We start from the raw sequence: 22,309 nt of genomic DNA, 5'->3' as shown, positions 1-22,309 counted from the left end.
TAGATCAAAGAAGTAGAAATGAAGAATAAGAAATTAACAGATGACCAGGTCTATTCCCTAGCTTCCCCTTCGGTAATCTCGTGAATAAACTGTGTGAACAAGATAGCATCTAAAGATCACAAGAAGTCGACAAGCCTGCACGCGGTGGGAGATGGCGATGGCTCTGACCCCCTACCTCAATGATTAACTGAGGTTACTTCCCTTTTTCTCTTTTATAGCTTTCACAGCTGAACAGAATCTTCGGAGATGGCTTTTGGGGGACACTGAGTCCACCATCTCCTCGGATTGTCAGCATTCTGATTAAAAGCAACTTTCCTTTCTACCAACATTTGCCTCTCTCTTGGGTATTGACTGTCAAGCAGCAAGCAGCCAGACCTGAGTTCAGTAACAGCTACACTCTCCTTGTACTCATACCCTGTACTTGTTCTGACTTGAGCTGTAGAGGTCATCAGAGATGGTGCTGGTGGGTCTTGACAAGGCTAGGCCTCCTTTTTTACTGCAACCAACTTAGGTGAGGCTCTTACAGGACCTTGGAATAAGGGAAAGCCAGTTTCCTCAGTTACAGCAGGAGGCAAGGGAGGCTCAGAAAAACTCAGGGGTTCCAGACTCTCTGCTCCATCTGAATTCATACAGGTACCCCACTCCAGGTCCCACTCCTTCCCAATCAATGTCTTAACTTTCAAGTAACAAATTGGCACTTTATAAATCCAGCTTTTATTGTAATTCTGCAACCAATTAAATTATGGCCTGATCGTCAGCAAAGTCAGCTTAGTGGCTACAGAAAGTAAAAGACTCTTTTAGGGTGGCTGTAGAAACTCTCTGAATCTCCCAACAGTATCTAGTTGAGAGTTAAAAGGTCTGAATTTATCATTTTCTCTCAGTAAGCTCATCAGTTCAGTCAAGGAGTTACCCTACCTTCTAGATTTCATAGTTTTCACTACAGCCAAAAAGATATGTATGACAGCCACTTGGTATCCAAGATGTTTGCTTCAGCAAACACTTCATCATAGTCAACCACAAGAGATCATTTAGTTAATCATGATACTAGTGCATGTCATGGACTATTAACAACTCATTTCCTATTGCCAAGGCATTAAGAAGTAATTCAAGGCCGAGAACATAATTGAACCAGCTCCAGAATTCCACCTTTTAGGATATGTTTCCTGGGACCATTTCTATTACTACATGTTGGGATCTAGTTAGGAAAACAGACACCAAAGTAAATATTTCAAGAGGGAATTCAATATTATATAAGGAATTGGTTACACAGGTGTTGGTAGGCTGAAGGGGCAAAAACACTGAAACACTGAGGTAACCCAGAGATAATAAGTATAGCTACCACCCCTTAGGCTAGGGAAATACAAAGGAGAGTTTAGATCATCAGAGCCTAGAATCTCAGAGGAGGGAGACCTGGCTGCTCCAGGTATCGCTAAGCAGACAAAGGAGCAAAATACCCAAAGAAGCTGGAGCCTGGAATGAAATGCCCATGTAGGTGCCTTGTTAACGGGAATAGCAAGCCCACAGGATGATAATCCCTTCTCTCCTCCTCCTAACTTCCAATTTCTTTGAAAGGCCTGCTACTCAAGGAAGCTGGCAGGCAAAGGATTCTGGGAAATGTAGTTTGCAAAGCCCCAGCTACATCATCACAGAGCAGACTAGAATAGGTTAAATGTGGAGTGAAATGACAATAGCTAAGTAACTGGTATACTGCCATCTCCCAAGGGTAGACTCATATTAATAAATTCAAAAGACTGAAGCATTAAAAACCAAATGCCCACTTAGTTATACAGTTTTTTAAATTGCCATATAACTAGAAATGCATGACGCCAATAGGATCAGCACATTCTCTCTCTTTAGAGGCAGACTTCCATGAGGGTAAACAAAAGAAGTTTTGACCCTCAGTTCCAATTCAGCCTTTACATTCAGAGTTTTAGATATGTGTAAATACTAATACCCTCCATGAATGACTCTGGTGTCAAAATCCTGATTCATCTTCTCATTTTTAATTAGTCCATCCAGAATACCGCCTGAGCCTTTGCCCGTTAAAATCAGGGAAGTGAAATCTACTACTTCTTCAGTTCCTTAGGTTCCTTGTATTTAGCAGAAAAAAAATTAATTTCTCAAATTATGTGGCATGACCAATCGGATTCTTTGTGGCTAGATATGACAGAAACCTAACTCAAACTGGCTTAGGCAAAAAGTAGAATTCATTAGTTCATGCAAATCTGTCTATATGTGTCTATCAGGTACACCGGTATTCAGTTATCCAGGTGAAGAATATAAAATGAAAAGCTCTTCCTCGTTGTTCTGTCCTGTTGTTGACTTTAGGTGCCTGCTCTTGACGCTTGATAGTCTGCCAGTGACCATATAGAAAGGACCTACCACCTCCCGTGCTCCAGTTACCTCCTCTTCCGCCTGTGCTCAAGCAAAATATAGTTGTCCCTTGAACAACACAGCGTTGAGGGGCACTGCATTATCCAAGTATGACTTATGTAACTCCATTATCCGCAGTTCCTACATATCTCCAGTTCCACATCCGAGGATTCAACCAACCTCAGAAGGAATAGTACTGTAGCATTTACTATTGAAAAAAAATCCAACTATAAGAGGACCTGCAAAGTTCAAACCCATATTGTTCAAGGGTCAACTGCATACAACCACTAGACCCTAAGGATAGTTTCAGTAGTTCTTTCTTCAATGGTTCAAGTGAGAAGTGCCAGTTGTAGAGGACAAGGGAGTGAAGGATACGGGATTGGTCACAATTGAGCCTCCAATGCAACTACCTCATTCCTTTGCACTACAGTCAGACCTCCATATCTGAGGGTTCCACATGCACAGATTCAACCAGCCATGGATAGAAAATATTTGGGAAAATACATTCCAGAAAGTTCGAAAAAGCAAAACTTGAATTTGCTGCATACCAGAAACTTCTTGTATAGCATTTACATTGTATTAGATATTGTAAGTGACCTAGAGATTATTTAAATTACATAGGAGGTTATGCATAGGTTACATGCAAATACAATGCCATTTTATATAAGGGACTTGAGCATCAGTGGATTTTCGGCATCCGTGGGGGTCCTGGAACCAATCCCCAGGGGGTACCAAGGGATGGCTGTACTTAGAGGGGGGGAGGCCTCTTTGCTAGCTGGGGCATCTGGAGAAAGAAGGCCAAGCACAGGGCTCTGACTTTCTGTGCTCTCTCCCTTCTCTCCAACAAGACCTACGGTCCTCTTTTCACCCTACTGGTGTCACAAATTCTCTCCATATTCTGAAAAGCTGCTTCTCCTGTCTTCTTACTTCCTACACATCATGTTGAATACAGAAGTTTTCTCCACCAGTCTCTTGGCTCTGCTAGAGAAGGAGTGAACACAGGTCTCTGGTCTTTTGGCAGAAGGGGTAGAAAGAGGTGAAAACTCTAGCTCTGTCAGTAGAAGAGAAAGAACTGGGAGAGGATCTTCTAAAATCTAAAATCAAGGAATCATAACAATAATTGCTAACATTTATATAATATTTACTATGGGCCAGGCACAGTTGGCTCACAGATACAAATATCAATTCATTTAATCCCCACAAAAATCTCATAAGAAATCCTGGGTCCTCTACTTATTAACCATGGGATAGGCAGGACACCCCTTACCTCACTGAACCTCTGCTGAAAATGTGGATAATAGAAGTAGCTACCCCATGGCTCATGGGGTTGTTGTGAGGATGAAATAATAAAATACATAAAACTGTTGGCTGGCCCCTACCTAGAACAGAGTAAGCACGGAACAAATCACTAACATAGTTTAAAAAAAAAAAAAACTTATGAAACACATCTTACATGTGTAAGATGTAAGGCTAATTAATTTCCTTTATAAATTCCCACCTACCTGGCATGAATGAATCTTATAACTCCTCACAGATTCCCCACATTTCTCTTGGAGTTCTGCTTCTCCCAACCAGGGGGTGGGGGGAGGGTAGGAGGGAGAAGGGTTCTTCTTAGGGACACTGATTTTCTTTGCAATCCAGTCCAATTGTATCATGACTTCTCTCCAATCTTTACATTTTTTCCTAAGTTCTTCCCTCTTCCCCCAAAGACCTAAACTTTTGAAACTCAGGAACTCAGGAAAAGACTCCTTTGTCTCTGCTATACACTGTTTCCCTCTGAAGGCAGGAGCATAAAATAGTGCCCCTGAGTCCTCAAAGTATGGTCCTCAGACCAGCAGCACTGGCATCTCCTGGGAGCTTGGTAGACACGTGCAGATCTAAAAAAAGAAAAAAAAACCAATCTATGAAATAAAGCAATATGCATTTGGGACTCTGAAAAAAAATCTAACTATAGTCAAATCTAACTGTAACCAATTAAATTTAAATATTGAGATGAGGAGAGGTTGTTTTGCATTAATATCTGTGATGGTTAATTTCATGTATCACCTTGAAGAGTATTTTTGAATGTGATTCATATTTAAATTGGTGAACTTTGAGTAAAGCAGATTGTCCTCCATAATGTGGATGGGCCTTATCCAATCAGTTGAAGATGTGAACAGAACAAAAACACTCGCCTCCCAAGGAAAAGGGAATCCTCCAGCAGACTGAGTTTGGACTTCATCTGCATCATTGGCTCTCCTGGGTCTTGGGTGTACCAACCTACACTGCAGATTTTTGAACTTGCCAGCCTCCATAACCACGTGAGCCAAATTCTTATAATAAATCTCTGTACACACATAATCAGAATATATATGCATCCTGTTGGTTCTGTTTCACTGGAGAGCCCTGATTAATACAATGTCTAAGTTAGGAAATAGATTCCTCCCGGTAAAAACCACTCAGTAAAGACCACCATCTTAATGCCACTCCAGTGTCTCCTCTTAAATGGCTGAGAGCACCCCAGTCTGCACTAAATGTCTACACAGATCTCATTTCTTCAGAGACTTTCTACTTTGAAAGCAAAGAGAACTGGAGACTGACTGGTTAATTGATTGATGCTTGCTGATTCTTACAGTTTAATTCTGTTTATATGTGTAAACTCCTGCCATTCTACCTTGTTTAATGTTGATTAAACATCAGACTTACAGTGTTGGTTATTCAAAGTCAAAATATTCTTCAGATTCCTTCACTGTGATTCTCACTGCAACTTAGATTTTTCCAGCTGTGCTCTAACCCGTTTCTCAATTGTTACAGAATATGTTATAATGCTTTGCACATAATAGGCAAAAAACATTTACTGGTTCACTTACTTCAATCCCATATAAGAAAAGCTCTCCATCTGTCTTCAGTCATTTGATATGAATATATTTCTGGTATAAAAATCCTGAGATGACAAAAAACAAAACAAACTGATTCTTATTCTCCTTCAGTGACTTTCAAATTAGCTCATTTCAAGTTTTAAGGTCCAAAGTCACTCTTTGTTGGAGGAAAATTGACTTTAGGAAATATACTAATACCTCTAGAGTTAACACATAGAAAAGTCTGTCTCATTCATTCATTCACCGAATATGTGTTACACTCACAGGTTTGGGCAGCGCACCAGGCTAAATGGTAAAAAGATACCACTAAAGACTGACCCACAATCCCTTATCTACAATTTGGAAGTTCTCAAAACTGCAATTTTCTTCTGAAATTTTGTGCCAAAATTCATTTGGCTGCAAAACTAGATCTCAGCTAACACAAGGCTATTTATGGTCTTTACAGTTTCCACTCAACTTGAATGTTTAGGTATGTCATTGTCAAAATATTTATGTATTTGACTGCAAGGGAAAGATCCAGACCCACCAAGCCTATTTCATATTAATGATTTATGCACCATTTTACCTTTTCAAAAGGTGGGGGTGGGGGAATCTGGTTCTGAAACATTTCTGACTCCAGGCATGTCAAACAGGGATGGCAAATCTGTTCTCAAGGAATTTATAGACCTGTGCACATTACAATCACCCAACCAGCTGTTAAAGCGTGTCAGTGCTCAGTTGTCATCAAGATCTTTTAAAACAGAAGCGCTGGGGAGGCATCAGTATTTTTTTAAACTCTCCAGGTGATTCTAATATATATCCAGGTTCGAGAGCTACTGTAATTGATATATAGAATGATAGGATGCTGACTGGGTGACTTTGGGGGTGCCTGCCAGAGTTCAGAATCCCATCCTTTAAGAAGTATGCGGAAAAAGTGCAGTATGTTGAGAAGAGAGTGACCAGGAGAGTGGGGGGTGGACATTATGACCTAAGAAATCATGATATCAGAAAATAACTCAAGTAATTGGAAACATTAGATGGAGAAGAAAAGACTTACATAAAGTATATATCACATCAGCCTATAGGATTTGATTTTGTCTGCAGGGCTCTAAAAGATAAATCAAATTCTAATTCAATAAATATTTATCAAACACTCAGTGCTAAGATCTATGCCAGAGACTTTCATATATGTCCTCATTTAATTACTTTAATTCTCAGTTAATGCTATTCTTACCACAATATGAAGTAGGTATCAGCCCTCTTTTACAAGTGAGGAAACTGAAGCCCAACAGAAGTAGAGCATTTTGCCCGAGATCACAAAACAATTAGCGAGTGGAGTCAAGATTCAAAACTAGTTTTTCCAGACCCTACATTTACTGTTCTTTCCATAACTCCCTCCAAGAGCAAAAGACACAAGAAGACAGATTTGAGGGCTTTTAATAAGAAAAGATTTTCCTAATCATTAAGATGTAGCTGGGAATGGCATGGTCAGTCATGGGATATAGTGAGTTCCCCATTATTGGAGGTAATCAAATAGAAATTTATTGACTATTTAGCAAGAATATTGTAGAAGGGTTTTGATGTCAGATAACACATTGGATGACAGATTTTGAGACTCTCCCAACTCTGAAACCCTTAAATCTATGACTTTAAAACACGCAAGTAGAATGTTAAATAACAAAGCCAGCATACAACTAGGACCCAAACATGTAAGTGATACAGGAGTTTCACAAACAGGCAAGGGTTCTGTGAACAGTGTGCCCAGAAACAACTTCCTAGAGGTGCCTTAAAGAATGGTTTGGGGGACTTCCCTGGTGGTGCAGTGGTTAAGAATCCCCTTCCAATGCAGGGGATGTGGGTTCGATCCCTGGTTGGGGAACTAAGAGTTCGCATGCCACAGCTAAGGAGCCCGAGAGCCGCAACCAAGGAGCCAGACTTCTGCAACTAAGACCCTGCACAACCAAAAATAAAAAAATAAAAATTCACTTATTAAAAAAAAAAAAGAATGGTTTGGGTGTGGGCAGGGCGTTTCATGAGGAGAGAACTGCATACAAGGCAAGGAGATGTATTTGGGAGACAAGGATTATTTCATCCCATCTTGAGTAGAAAGCTCATGTAGAGAGGTAAGATTGAGTACCAAGATTAGAAAAATAGAATTGGCTGGAGGGCGCTGAGGGGTTGTTTTTTTTTTTCTCCTAACAATGGACAGTCTCTGGAATGTTTTTTTCCAAAGGATCATAAGAATAATACATATTTTTTAAAAAGACAAGAAATAGGAGATGGCTACAATCATACAGGGCCCAAAAGAGGTCAGTAGCAGGAAGATTAGAAAGAAAGTGACAGGAAGAATCATCAGAACCCTTACATGGATTTTAAATGTATTAAAAATGTACTTGTAAAAATGAAACTATGACTGTACTAAAAGAAAATTTAGGTAAACTCTTTTATAGTCCTGAGGTGGAGAAGGATTTTCTGAGTATGATTCCAAAGTAAGAAATAAAGGAAAATATTGACATTTTTGATTACATAAAACAACATTTCTGGTTGGGTAAAACACAGCATAAGTTAAAAGACAACTGGTGAACTAGGAAAAATATTAGCAATATATATATAACATTACTAGGACTTAATATCCACACAATATCCTTAATAAAAGTGTTTTAAAAACCACTCTGAAAGAGATGAACAAGCCAAAAGAGAGAATATATAAAGTACATGAATAGGCAATTCACAAAATAAGTGAAATATTCAAAACATCAAATGAGACCTAGGAGAAAGAGGCACTTCAATACGCCAATGGTAAAAGCAAAATTTTGTTAATTTAGCAATAGGAATAAAATAATAAAATCTGTACATTTTGGGCCCAATAACTTTACTTCTAATAACTTAGCCTAAAGAAATCATCAGTTAAGTGTACATGTATAGAGATATTCATCATGGTGTTGTATATAGTAATAAAAAGTAGATATAAGCTAATGTTCTATAACAGGATATTGGTTAAATACATGAAGGTACATCCACTTATTTGGATGCCATGAAACCATTAAAAAATATTTTCTACACATAGATTTATGAACCTGAAAAGACGTACACAATTCACAAGGCAATTAACAAGTTAAGAAGACTACCAAAAAACATATATAGTATAATCCCACTGAAAACATATTTGCAAGCACAAATGTATAGTGTCTGGAAGAATGTATAATATTGAGAAAAGGTATCTCTGGATGGTGAAATTACTGATAATCTTTTACTCTCTTCTCTATACCCATTAAAATATATGAAATCTTATATCTCAATGAATTCGTTAATATTTATTTTACAAAAGCACAATAAGGCCCTTTTTACTTAGGAGATAGGGAAAGAATTAGCCTGACTTAACAACTGGATATGGGTGACAAGAAAGACAGCAGAATTAATAATGGTACTGAAGTTCTGCCCACAATTAATGTGAGAATAAAGTGGAACTGAAGAAAGGGTGACAGCAAGGGAATCACTCTGGAGTTGAGAAATTGAATTTCATGTTAATCTTTGTGTTCGAGATGACATGAAAGACAGGCGGAACTATCTGGCAAGCACTCTTCGTTTCTCTGGCCAAAAACAAAATGATGAATGTGGGAATCACAAAGGTTTCAGCCTACTCTCTGTTGCAAGTAGAGTCCTATCCTCAGTGGATGGTTTTGAGGCAGGGCAAGGACTAGGGTGAGACAAGTGAGATGTAAAATTTAAGGGGTGCCAAAAACCTAAGAGATCAAGATACATAATATTTTATGCAATATTTTAGAACATCAAAAGTATCCAAAAAATCCACGATGAACAAAATATCGAAAGTTTAAATAAAGATAGGATCTTATTATTAATTTTTCATTCCTTTTGCCCCAGGCTCTGATATGCTCAAGACGAAGCTACCACTGTTCCCGTCCTTATTTAAACTTTTGATGTTCTGTTTGGCATTGATTTTTTGCATTAATTTCAATTTTTTAAATACTGCATGAAGATGTTATGCATATTCATTATTGAAGGGTATTTTTAGTGCCCCTTAAATGTGCCTGAGGCAGGTGCTTCATTTGCTTCACCCTAGTCCCAGCCCTGTTTCAGAGAAATGGAAATAATTTTCCCTGTGTGTATTACTTTACTAGTGCTGTCAAAACAAAGTACCAAAAACTGGCTGGCTGAAATGAAATTTACTGTATCACAGTTCTGGAGGCTGTAAGTCCAAGATCAAGGTGTGGGCAGGCTTGGTTCCTTCTGAGGGCTGTACTACTGACTCTGTTCCATGTCTCTCTCCTAGCTTCCTGTGGTTTGCTGGAATCTCTGGTGCTCTTTGGTTTATAGCTGCATGACCCCAATACCTGCTTTCAGGACTTCATGGTGTTCTCCCTGTGCCCATGTCTGCCTCCACATTTTCCTGGCTCACGGGCCCAGCCGCTCCGCGGCATGTGTGATCTTCCCGGACCAGGGTACGAACCTGTGTCGCCTGCATCGGCAGGTGGACTCTCAACCACTGTGCCACCAGGGAAGCCCCACATTTTCCCTTTTTTTAAGGACACTGGCCATATAAGATTAGGGGCCCACCCTACTTCAATATGACCTCATCTTATTTTAATTAGTTACATCTGCAATCACCCTATTTCCAAATAAAGTCACATTCTGAGGTACTGGGGATTTAGGACTTCAACATATGAATTTGGGGGTGGGGGGACACAATCCAACCTATAACACCATGTTTAGTAAATTTTCTATTTGCTTTAGTCTGGTATCCTTTAGAAGCCTCAACACAGTTAATCCCAGAATCTCTGCTCTGCACTCAGCAATGAGCAGGATCGATTTACAGCCTCTGGCTTCCTTTTGACTACAAAATGCTATGACTATTTGGACTATGAAATCTGTGTCTGTTGAGAAGCAAATGTCTCGTAGGCTGGCGGATTTGTACGTGCCTCTGTATTGCCTACTCACCAGTCCATTTCTGACTCTTACAACTCAGGCTCTGGAACAGAAGGAAGCAAAGAAGAGTTGAAAAGCCAGTGAGCAGCATGAACCCCGGGAGCTATGGGAAATCCTAGGGGTACCCCAATGCTATCTCCAGTCACACACTCATCCTCCACTCCCTATAGCTCATAACCAATCTTTAAGAAAAAAATGGAAGCATCTTGATTTGCATTTTTACTTTTGCCTTACGTCACTAAAGTAACAGTGACCAGCCTTAATTGAGTGCTTTTACAGACATGACGTAATCCTTACGAAAGGTCTAAAAAGTAATACAAATGTGGAAACTGAGGCCTAGAGTTCACACCGCTAGTAAGCAGCGGACCCAGGATTTATATCCAGATCTCTCTGACATCAGAGCCCTGAAACAAGAAACTCTACTGCATGATGGATATAGATCTCCAACCCAATTCTAGAGTTCTATCAAAAGAGAGTTAAAAAAAAAAAGAGAGAGTAAAGCCAGTCCGACCAGGGTCAGACACAGAAGATAACCCTCCAAACAAACCTCACTTCCACCCTTTTCTGCCACTCACAGAGACTGACCACGCGCTGACCGCCCAATTACACAGAGTATAAATTTGGAGCCCTTTTGTAGAGGCACTCCTGCTGAGTCAGTAACTTTCTAACAGATGCTCAACAAACACGATCTTAATAGGAAACTAGTATATGTTCCCTGGCCAGTGTGATCATAGTTTCCACGAAGGTCAAGGCAGTGAAGCTCTGGCCATAATCTCACTCAAACTCCATTTGAGTACCAAGGGGTTCACTCTGAGCCAACAATGGTGGAGTTGATCAATTGTGTTTCTATAAAATCTATAAGACTTTCTCCTCTTCCCTCATCAAGATCTTTGCACAAATGGTTTTTCATAAAGAGAGTTAGCAAGGATGGTAGATAAATGAGCAGAACGGACAAATGTTTTTCACCTAATATAATTTAACATCTTGTTTGTTTTTAATTTATTTATCTTACTTATTTTTGGCTGCGTTGGGTCTTTGTTGCTGCACGCGGCCTGTCTCTAGTTGTGCTGATGGGCTTCTCATTGAGGTGGCTTCTCACCGCGGAGCACTGGCTCTAGGCGCGCAGGCTTCAGTAGCTGTGGTGCGTGGGCTCAGTAGCTGTGGCTCACAGGCTCTAGAGCACAGGCTCAGTAGTTGTGGAGCATGGGCTTAGTTGCTCTGCGGCATGTGGGATCTTCCTGGAACAGGGCTTGAACCTGTGTTCCGTGCATTGGCAGGCGGATTCTTAACCACTGTGCCACCAGGGAAGCCCTAATTTAATGTTTAAATGGAGCCACTTAATAATATGCAACAGATAGGACAACTTGGTCTCTGTAACCCATGATAATTAACTCAAGGGGTAAACAACTAGAATAGTAAATAATGTTGGCCCAAGGGAAAAAGAGGAATGAAAGAAATGCAAAGCTTGAGACATCTCAAGCCATGCTGTGGTATCATTCACTTTTTTAGGGGATTTGCAGGAAGAAACAGCAACAAAATTAAGAAACAATTTAGGGAGGGTGGGAGGGAGGGAGACGCAAGAGGGAAGACATATGGGAACATATGTATATGTATAACTGATTCACTTTGTTATAAAGCAGAAACTAACACACCATTGTAAAGCAATTATACCCCAATAAAGATGTTTAAAAAAAAGAAAGAATAGTAAATGGGCCTATCTCCTTGTTATTTGTTTTTTATTGTCATCCTTTCATGACAACATAAAATTAGACATGGTAACCCTCATGGAATTTTGTTTTATGTATTAAAGGATATTCCATATCTACTCAACTACCTTTACCACGCTGATTTGTATTAAGCTTTGTCACCATTGACATCTTAATGTTGTCATTCTTCATAAATTGTTTGCAAATTCTCTAGAAAGCATTATTCTGGAATGTTCAGGATAGAAGAAAGAAATATCCCCTCTTGAAGTAACCTTTTGTCCCATTATCGATGCCTCCTTGACAAGTTTTACAATACCTGCTCTCCCCTCCCATTATGCCACCATCTCTCAATCTAGTTTTAGTCAAAGCATAAGAATGCTGTGATGTAGATCTGAAATCATTTTACCACTGTCTGCAGTGACTTCCCAGGGCCTGACGTACTCTTTGACTCTAACCTTCAAGAGATGCACGATTTGTCTTTTAAATCTTTTAGTCAAAAATAATTTTAAAGTCATTTCAGAGCTCTGAAATAGAGCATAGAACAAAAAATTAAGCACGAAAATATGTCTTTGATGTAAAATTTTATTCCTGTAGAGAAGATATATATTCACTATGTACTGTGCTCATGTATGCTCACGACATTATTTCTGATGGGATATCTGAAACCAGACTCAAGAAATAGCCTCTTTCGTGGAAGAGTAGCTCCATCCTTGTACTATATGCTCTAGGCTCTCCTTGTTACAAGGAGGGTCATAAAACTCAATCTACTCCTGTTTCCTGTAATTTTCACCTCTTTACTCTCTTCCTTCTAGGATAAAAGAGCTGTGACTATCCCTTTCTAAGGTGAAATATACTCAATAATAGAGTAAAAGTGTACCTAGCTTTAAAAAAAAAAAACTTGATAAAATAAAATGGAAACACACAAAACAGAATAATTCATCAGAGCCCTAATTATGATTCAACTACCTATAAAATTACATTTACAAACTTATAAAATTACGTTTATAGACAATTTTTCCGTTATTATTGGAAGGAATATAACTATAATTATGGGAGTAAAGTTTTGGACTTTCAGACCTCACCACTGCCCCATCAGCGGTAAGCAAAGTAATAAGGGACCTATAAATCATTAACATTAATAATGGGTTCTTTAGAAAAAATTATATTCAGTCTTCCCATTTTGAAGGGAAAACACTACATTATCATTTAATGAGTAAGTAGCTTTTTTATTATAACATCTTGGTGAAATAATGGCAATTTTCCCAAACAGAAAATGAACAAATGCCTCTAGTCTCCACTAACTGAACCAGCCCTTTCTTCCTAAGTATCAGGTCCTTTCAGAGTCTTCTGAATACACTATGAAAATAGACAAGAGTCTGGCAGACAGAATCTTTGGAACTATTATGCAGTTCAGTCAACTGGCATCATGGGAATAAATAATGAGATGCTCAAGCCTGGCTCAAAGGCAAACATTCCTGCAAAGGTTCATACATAGGTTAAAAACCTGTCCACATTTCATTATATCCTCAAAGTTCAATACTACACTAATTACCTATAAAACCTCCCATAGTAAACACCATGATATAAGAAAAAGGGTGAGAAAAAATCTTACACTGTGATTTTCATCTACAATTCTGAAATATTGTCCTGGGTGGGGAGCAAGGGAGTCTCAGCCACTGACTTCATCTTCTTTCGGAGGTGTTCTGGCAGTTCATGGAACCTTAGCCATTAGCACTGGAAAAAGGCCCAAGACAGATCAGAATACTCCTGACATCATATAACCAAGCATGTTATATACTTAGATCTATATGTGGACTTCCCAAGATCTACTTAAAGAAAAAGAAAGAAAAAGGTATATATGAATATTAGATACATATGTATTTAATGTAATATATATACATTATATATGTGTTACATATATATATATTACATTAAAGCAATTCAGAAAGACAAAAGGGTGAGGTACACAGATCAAGGTGGGTTCAAAATATTCCCTATCTTCAAACTTCTGTTCCTTAAACGAGTTCTAGCATTTCCACTTGGAAAAAAAAATCTCTTTTTAAACTTAATCCAGATATAGAAGAGGAGATATATCTGCCACTCCAACCACCTTATGCCAACCCCTATCTTCTCCCCAAGGAAGGAGGAATTGCTAAACCAGATTGATAAGGCTCAAAGTACTCATTTGGCCACCTTTAAGAGTATAAGCATTCATCAAGCATTTAAAAGCATAAGGCACACACAGATGCTCTTTTGGCCTTCTTTCTTCTTGGGGTTGGGTGTGTAAATAAACCTGGAATTGCCACAAGGAAAGGCAGGTCCTTCCAGGTCTTAGAGAACTGGTTATTGCTTCTTGCTATGGTAACTTGTGGCTTCCCAGAGGGTAGTGACATGTCAAGACATAGTTTGGGGTTGGGAACAACAGGTGGGAGGCCCTGCTTAGGCTTCCATGAATGCTTTTAAAATAAAGACTGATAAATTAGAATGTGTCCAGAGGTCCAAAGAGGTACAAACATAACCCTCTGGGAAACACGGACCTAGGCTATTGTGGATCAGATAAATGCCTGTGGGCCAGCTGTCCTCCATCTTGTCCTCTCCTCTTGTGAAAGATGAATTGTAATTCGAGGAAGCATCCATGGGATGAGGCAAGAGTTGGTTCTGCGGGCTAACCGGACCCGAGTCTCACAAACACTCGATCTACAGAAGCGCAGTGTTCCTTGTGACCTGATATCACTAGATTAACAAGACTGGTGGAGCAGAGAAGGAGACACACAGCATGATCCACCTAGGCCCTGAACCCTTCACCCCACCCCAAGGACTGCCCACTTCCTAGAATTAATAGAAAAAGTACAATCAATAATGCATTAGCCAGCCTTTTCAAATTCCTCATGGGTCAGCAAGCATGGGCATTGCTGAATTTTACACTTGAGAAATTAACCAATTCTTGATTTTATTTCAAAAGTCAGAGTAATAAGGAAAATATTTTTTTCTTTTCCAGGAAATTCATTTAAAAATTGGCATCTCACACATAATAATAACACAGTAAATCTGGAGCTAAAATAAATAAGAAGTTTTCTCCCTAATTATCCTATCAATCTTTGAAAATCCTTAGGTATTAATTTTAATTAATAATATCTCCCTCCCACCAGCAATAACAGTCACATAATATGGTGATTCTGATAAAATATTGCTTATGTATGCAACTGAAATATTAAAATTTTTAAATTGAGAGATAAAAGTACTCCAAGACACTAGTGTGATTATATTCATTTCTGTATTTTTGAAACGGCAAACTCCTGGAATCAACCTAAATATCCATCAATGGGGGTCTAAATAAACGAATCACAGTACATCCACAAAATAGTATTACATTATGCCCTTCGCTTTTTTATTTTTAACTAAATTTTATAACCTGGAGATCTTTAAACCGTAAAAAAAGAACTAGGTAGATCTGTGTGTGTTTTTCTGGGAAAATCTCCAAGACACAGAATTAATTTTTTTAATGATAACATGATCCCATTGTTGTAAATTTCTGAGAGAGGGAGAGAGAGAGAGAGAGAGAGAGAGAGAGAGAGTGTGTGTGTGTGTGTGTGTGTGTGTGTGTGTGTCTGTTCCTCTGTATGAAAGGCATATTCTTTCGTTCAACAAATATGTATTATGTGCTGTTATGTGCCAGGCACTGTTTTTTTTTTTTTTCAAGATATTGTGGAAACATTGAGGAACAAGACAAAGTCCTTATTCTTATGCAGCTTATTTGTGAATGGAGGAGAAAGACAGTAAGCAAGTACATAAATAAGATACTTTCAGATAGTGATCAACACTTACAAGAAAAAAGAACAGACTAACGGACGAACTGCGTAGGATCATCTAAGGTAACACCTGAATGCCAGACAAGATCGGGGGAGAGTCTTTCAGGCAGAAGAGCCATCTGATGCAAGACCCTCAGACAGCACAAAGCCAGCGAGGTGAAATACGGTTAAAGGAAATGGTAGAAATAGTGGAAGAAGCAGGCAGGGCCAGATCAAGAAAAGTGTTTTAGCTCATGTAAAGGAGTTTACATTTTATTCTATATGCAGTGGAAAACTAACAAAACTGGGATTGGGTGATGAGGGAAATGACCCAAAGTGACATACACTATAAAATGTAAGTCTTAAAAAGTGCATAAACACTCCCCATGCCAGTCCTTAGGATGCATCAGAAACATCTAATATTGAGGGAGAAACTTTTTCTCCATTGTTTTTTTTTAACTATGCGCAAATAATACTTGAAATGCTTAATGAAAAAAATGGGTTAATAACGTAAGGTGGCAAACAGACGCTGAGAATGTTTTCTTGGTTTCTTGTTTTAATATGCAATACTTTTTTCTAAGCACACCTGTCTATAATGTCATCAATCTTCTCCAGACTGTGAGCAAGAGTAATGTCATATTAATATCAACTAAGATCTTCAAGCTTCTAAACTCCCCACCAATTCAGGCAAAACTTACTTTTTAAGTTCTCCCTCTCTTCCAGCCAACTCAAACCAGTTACTTAACCTCTGAATCCTAGCTTGGGCTTCTGTAAAGAGAGAAATGAGAGCAACCTTAGATATAATGAGTTAATGCAGGAAGAATTCAAAGTTTGGTACATACTGGACCGACCCAGAAAGTTAGTACAAGATACAGTGGCTCACTGAAATAGGGTAAGACCTGAACATCTGCATTTTATTGAAAGTTTCCAGGTGATTCTGATACATACCCAAGCTTGAGAACCAGCAAGTTAACATATTTGCCTAATCTAGTGTAATTCCTGGCATAGCAAGCTCTAATAAAGAAGTGTTGGGCTTCCCTGGTGGCGCAGTGGTTGAGAGCCCGCCTACCGGTGCAGGGGACAGGGGTTCGTGCCCCGGTCCAGGAAGATCCCACATGCCGTGGAGCGGCTGGGCCCGTGAGCCATGGCCGCTGAGCCTGCGCGTCCGGAGCCTGTGCTCCGCAACAGGAGAGGCCACAACAGTGATAAGCCCACGTACTGCAAGAAAACCAAAACAAAACAAAAACTAGGCAGTTGACCTCACTCCTTGTCACGAAATATGATGGACAAGGAGGATCCCTTACTCCCACCTCAGGGAGAAACAGAGGCATGAATGGAAGGACAGAGGGATTTCCCAGAAAACAGAAACAAGGTCTGCTAGATTGGCAGCAACTTCCTTGATACCACAGAGCCCTTGCCACTCTTGCCCATCAGGGTTTGAATGTTTGCTGTGGACCAGTGACAGGTGGATGTTTTTACTCTGTCCCTTTTCAAATGGAAGCTTATTTTGCAATTTTTCCTAATGTTTAATTACTGCATATGTCTGTGTTGAAATTAATAAATTACAACAAACATACAACTTAAATTGTATTTAAGTTTTTACATCATTTGACACTGGGAAAACACGAGGAGACCGCATGGAAAGGAATGAACATCACCCAGAGACTTGGACTTTAAGGGAGTGAGAGGGTTATTTAAATGGGAAGAAAACTGTGACACTGGGGTACCAAAGAGGGGGACTATGAAAATTCACTTCTACTAGCATGATGAGTGTATCCTTGGTTTTTTATCTCTGCTTTCAATAGCTGTTATCCCTGTTTAGATTTTTTTTTTCTTTTTTAGTACTTTCTAGTATGGGAGATGTAAAGCAATGTATCAATGTTTGCATTTTTATGACTGGTAGCACATTAGAGCATCTTCTAATATATTTATTGGCTGTTTGGATTTGCTCTTGTGAATTGCATATTCATATCCCTTATTTTTCTGTTTGTCTTCTTTGTCAAATTTTAAGACCACTCTGTATGTTATAGCTATTAACCCTTGCTAAATCCATCATCTGTTTTGCAAATATTTGTTCCAAATTGCCTGCAGGCATTGCTTATAGTTAATTTTGCATTAAAAAAATTTAGTACTTATATGCTCAGATATATCAATTTTTAAAATAGATGCTAGAAAAAACTTTTATTGTAAATTAAAAAAAAATAGATGCTAGGCTTATTTAGTAGTAGTAGTAGTAGGGTCTTTCTCTCCCCATAGCCTGTAAATGTTGTCTCTTAGATTTTTTTCTAAAGTTCTTAACTATTTAATTTTTATAGTTAAGTCTTTTAACTGGAATTTACTTTTGTATATGTGAAACACAGGAATCCAATTTCATTTTCTTATAGATGGATGACCAGTTGTGCCAGCACCAATTATTAAATAAATCTTTTCTCCCTGAATTAAAATACTCCTGTCATATGCTAAATTTTAATGTTTCCTGCTCTATGTCTGAATGAACAATTTGTCTACTATGCTGGTTTCATATTACTTGGGTTGTAATGGCTTTATACTATGTTCTGATATTTGCGAAGTCTCCCTCACTATTCTTTTAGATACATTTCTCGACATTTTTAAGATTTTTTTTCTTCCAAATGAACTTCCCAGTTGCTGTGTCCAGTTCCACAAAACAAATCCAACTTGGTATTCTAATTGGAGTTGTATGAAATGTATAAATTGATTTGAGAATAGTTTTTTATAATTAAATCTTCTCATCCAAGAACATGCTATGCCTCTCAATTTGTTCAGATCTTGATTTTATACTGAAAATTTGTAATTTCCTTCATGTAGAGCCTTCATTTGTTTTGTTAATTTTGGGGGTAAATTGATTGCTTTAATGGCATCATAGAGACCGACTACCTTTCCCCACCCCATGTAACTTGCTTTGGCCAACAAAGCGGGCAGAAGTGATAGAATGCTAGTTCTAAGCCTAGGTCTCTGTATGCCTTGCACACTTCTGCTTGCTTTCTTTTTTTTTTTAATAAGTGGTTTCTTTTTTATTATTTATTTATGTATTTGGCTGTGCCAGGTCTTAGTTGTGGCGTGCGGGACCTTCGTTGCCATGTGTGGGATCTTTAGTTGTGGCATGCGGGATGTTTTGAGTTGTGGCATGCGGGTTCTTAGTTGCGGCAGGCAGCATCTAGTTCCCTGACTAGGAATTGAATATGGGCCCCCTGCGTTGGGAGCACAGTGTCTTAACCACTGGACCACCAGGGAAGTCCCTCTGCTTGTTCTCTTGTACCTTTCCCACAGCTGTGAAAAGAGCTTCCTCTGTAGCCACAGCCCCTTCAACCTAGAGACAGACCTTACAGCAAAGCCACTCAGCCAAGCCCAGCCAAGAATTACAAGTGAAAATACCTGTCAAGATGGTCCATGCCAAGATCCTATTTGCCATTCCCATTGTGCTCTTGGGAGGAATGCAATTCCCTTGCTATCTCTTCTGTGACTTATACTGTGTATATCAAACACAACCAACCCTGCCATTTTGACCACGGCAGATTGGACCAGATATTCGTGTCTATGCTAAAAGCAGACATGGTAAGCTGAACATTAGAAAGAGCTAATCCTTTGAGAAACTTAGAATAAAACTCTGCCCAATAGGGAGTCCCTGTATCAAATGGTAACGTATCAACACACTTCGTTCCTCTTGTTAAGGATGAAGTAATATGTACACAAAGTGGGTCACTATAGCCATTGTAAGGTAAATGATTGCTCTACTAATCCATGTAGCTTGCTTACAGGCCAGTTTGGGGTATGTAAAACTGGCATGTAAGAAAGTTTACATTCTCTTGGGTTTGACCTATGCATGTCAACAAATCTCTATTTTCTAACCATTTATTTTCCACAACAAAAATAATAGCTGGTATATTTTAGTTTTTACCATAAGCAACAAAAATAATACCAAAGATATCCAGTATTTAATAACACATATGTCATTTTGTTGAATCCTAATAAATTAATCTTCCAGGTAGTTGTTAATATTGTTCCCTTTTTACAGGTGAGGGAACTGAACTTTAGAGAGGAAGAATAACTAGTTCACTATCATATAGCTTGGAAGTAGAGGAACTGGGATACAAATCCAGATCTGTCTGGCTCCCAGGATGGTCTTCTATGCTTCTATAGCAGTCGTTTTCAAAGTGTGGTCCCCAGATCAGCACATCAGCATCACCTGGCAACCTCTTAGAAATTCAAATTCCTGGGTCCTACCCAGACCTACAGAATCAGAAACTCTGAGGAACGGACAAAAGAAATCAAGTTTTAACAAGCCCTCCTCACCAGGATTCTGATGCCTGCTTAAGTTCCAGAACCACTGCTCTATACCATACTACCACCACAAAATGATTTTAAAGGTGGGAATGAATTCTGTGAGCAGAAATGATCTGAAAGCCTTCCTGAAGACTATAAGCTGAGCTTTAGAGGATGAAGAGAATAAAGTGGGTATAAAAAGGAGATGAGGGGAAAAGGTCTGGAGCTGCCGAAGACGTAAGAGACTTTTTCTTCCCTCTTTGTTTCCTGGTGCGCGAGGAGAGGGGTTTAAGAGCGCTGCTTAAGAGAACTCCAGAGACGGGCGCGAGCCGCGGCTAAAAGCACGGACCCCAGAGACGGGCAGGAGACGCTAAAGCTGCTGCTGCCACCACCAAGGGGCCTGTGTGCGAGCACAGGTCACTATCCACACCCCTCTTCCGGGGAGCCTGTGCAGCCCGTCACTGCCAGGGTCCCGGGATCCAAGGGACAGCTTCCCCGGCAGAACGCACAGCGGGCCTCAGGCTTGTGCAACGTCACGCCGGCCTCTGCCGCCGAAGGATCGCCCCGCACTCCGTGCCCCTCCCTCCCCCTGGCCTGAGTGAGCCAGAGCCTCCGAATCAGCGGCTCCTTTAACCCCGTCCTCTCTGAGCAAAAAACAGACGCCCTCCAGCGACCTACACGCAGAGGCGGGGCCAAATCCAAAGCTGAGTCCCGGGAGCTGTGAGAACAAAGAAGAGAAAGGGGAATCTCTCCCAGCAGCCTCAGAAGCAGCGGATTAAAACTCCACGATCAACTTGATGTACTTGCATCTGTGGAATACCTGAATAGACAACGAATCATCCCAAATTGAGGAGGTGGACTTTGAGAGCAAGATTTATGATTTTTTCCCCTTTTCCTCTTTTTGTGAGTGTGTATGTGTATGCTTCTGTGTGAGATTTTGTCTTTATAGCTTTGCTTCCACCATTTGTCCTAGGGTTTTATCCCTCCGTTTTTTAAAAAAATTTTTTTCCTAATAATTAATTTTAATAACTTTATTATACTTTACCTTCTTTCTTTCCTTCTTTCTTTCTTTCTTTTCTTCTTCCTTCCTTCCTTCCTCTCTCTCTCTGTCTCTCTCTTTCTTTCTTTCCTTCCTTCCCTCCTTTAGACAACGAATCATCCCAAATTGAGGAGGTGGACTTTGAGAGCAAGATTTATGATTTTTTCCCCTTTACCTCTTTTTGTGAGGGTGTATGTGTATGCTTCTGTGTAAGATTTTGTCTGTAAAGCTTTGCTTCCACCATTTGTCCTAAGGTTCTATCCGTCCCTTTTTTCTCTCTAAATAATTATTTTTTAATTTAATAACTTTATTATACCTTATTTTATTTTACTGTATCCTCTTTCTTTCTTTCTTTTTTCCTTCCTTCCCTCCTCCCTTCCTTCCTTCCTTCCTTCCCTTCTTTCTTTCTTTCTTCCTACTTCTACTAATTCTTTCTCTCTACTTTTTCTCACTTTTATTCTGAGTCATGTAGATAGATAAAAGGCTCTTGGTGCTGCAGCCAGGAGTCAGTGCTGTGCCTCTGAGGTGGGAGAGCCAACTTCAGGACACTGGTCAACAAGAGACCTCCCAGCTCCACATAATATCAAATGGCGAAAATCTCCCAGAGATCTCCATCTCAACACCAGCACCCAGCTTCACTCAACGACCAGCAAGCTACAGTGCTGGACACCCTATGCCAAACAACTAGCAAGACAGGAACACAACCCCACCCATTAGCAGAGAGGCTGCCTAAAATCATAATAAGTCCACAGACACCCCAAAACACACCACCAGACGTGGACCTGCCCACTAGAGAGACAAGATCCAGCCTCATGCACCAGAACACAGGCACTAATCCCCTCCACCAGGAAGCCTACACAACCCACTGGACCAACCTTAGCAACTGGGGACAGACATCAAAAACAACGGGAACCACGAACCTGAAGCCTGCAAAAAGGAGACCCCAAACACAATAAGATAAGCAAAATGAGAAGACAGAAAAGCACACAGCAGATGAAGGAGCAAGATAAAAACGCACCAGACCTAACAAATGAAGAGGAAATAGGCAGTCTATCTGAAAAAGAATTCAGAATAATGATAGTAAAGATGATCCAAAATCTTGGAAATAGAATGGACAAAATGCAAGAAACATTTCACAAAGACCTAGAAGAACTAAAGATGAAACAAACAATGATGAACAACACAATAAATGAAATGAAAAAGACTCCAGAAGGGATCAATGGCAGAATAACTGAGGCAAAAAAACGGATAAGTGACCTGGAAGATAAAACAGTGGAAATAACTACTGCAGAGCAGAATAAAGAAAAAAGAATGAAAAGAACTGAGGACAGTCTCAGAGAC

At 39.6% G+C, this 22,309-nt stretch overlaps 1 long non-coding RNA gene across 3 annotated transcripts in view; it reads right to left on the bottom strand.

Moving 5' to 3' along the window:
* Positions 1 to 22,309, bottom strand: part of LOC112395351 (uncharacterized) — a 96,782-nt gene that overhangs the window by 24,910 nt on the left and 49,563 nt on the right. The window contains exons 2-5 of one of the 3 annotated variants that reach the window (XR_003002363.1): positions 16,347 to 16,416; positions 13,473 to 13,594; positions 5,223 to 5,296; positions 3,876 to 4,250 (exon numbers count right to left, since the gene is read on the bottom strand). This is a non-coding gene — a long non-coding RNA (uncharacterized LOC112395351). Of the gene's footprint in view, positions 1 to 1,973; positions 4,251 to 5,222; positions 5,297 to 13,472; positions 13,595 to 16,346; positions 16,417 to 22,309 lie in introns of those variants that run through there. The other 2 variants (XR_003002362.1, XR_003002364.1) reach the window with 2 other exon arrangements.

This window comes from Neophocaena asiaeorientalis, unplaced genomic scaffold (assembly GCF_003031525.2).
Source record: "Neophocaena asiaeorientalis asiaeorientalis breed wild unplaced genomic scaffold, Neophocaena_asiaeorientalis_V1.1 scaffold89, whole genome shotgun sequence".
Taxonomy (NCBI): Eukaryota; Metazoa; Chordata; class Mammalia; order Artiodactyla; family Phocoenidae; genus Neophocaena; species Neophocaena asiaeorientalis.
Note: the sequence above shows the minus strand (reverse complement) of the source record. Positions and strands in the feature narration are given on the sequence as shown.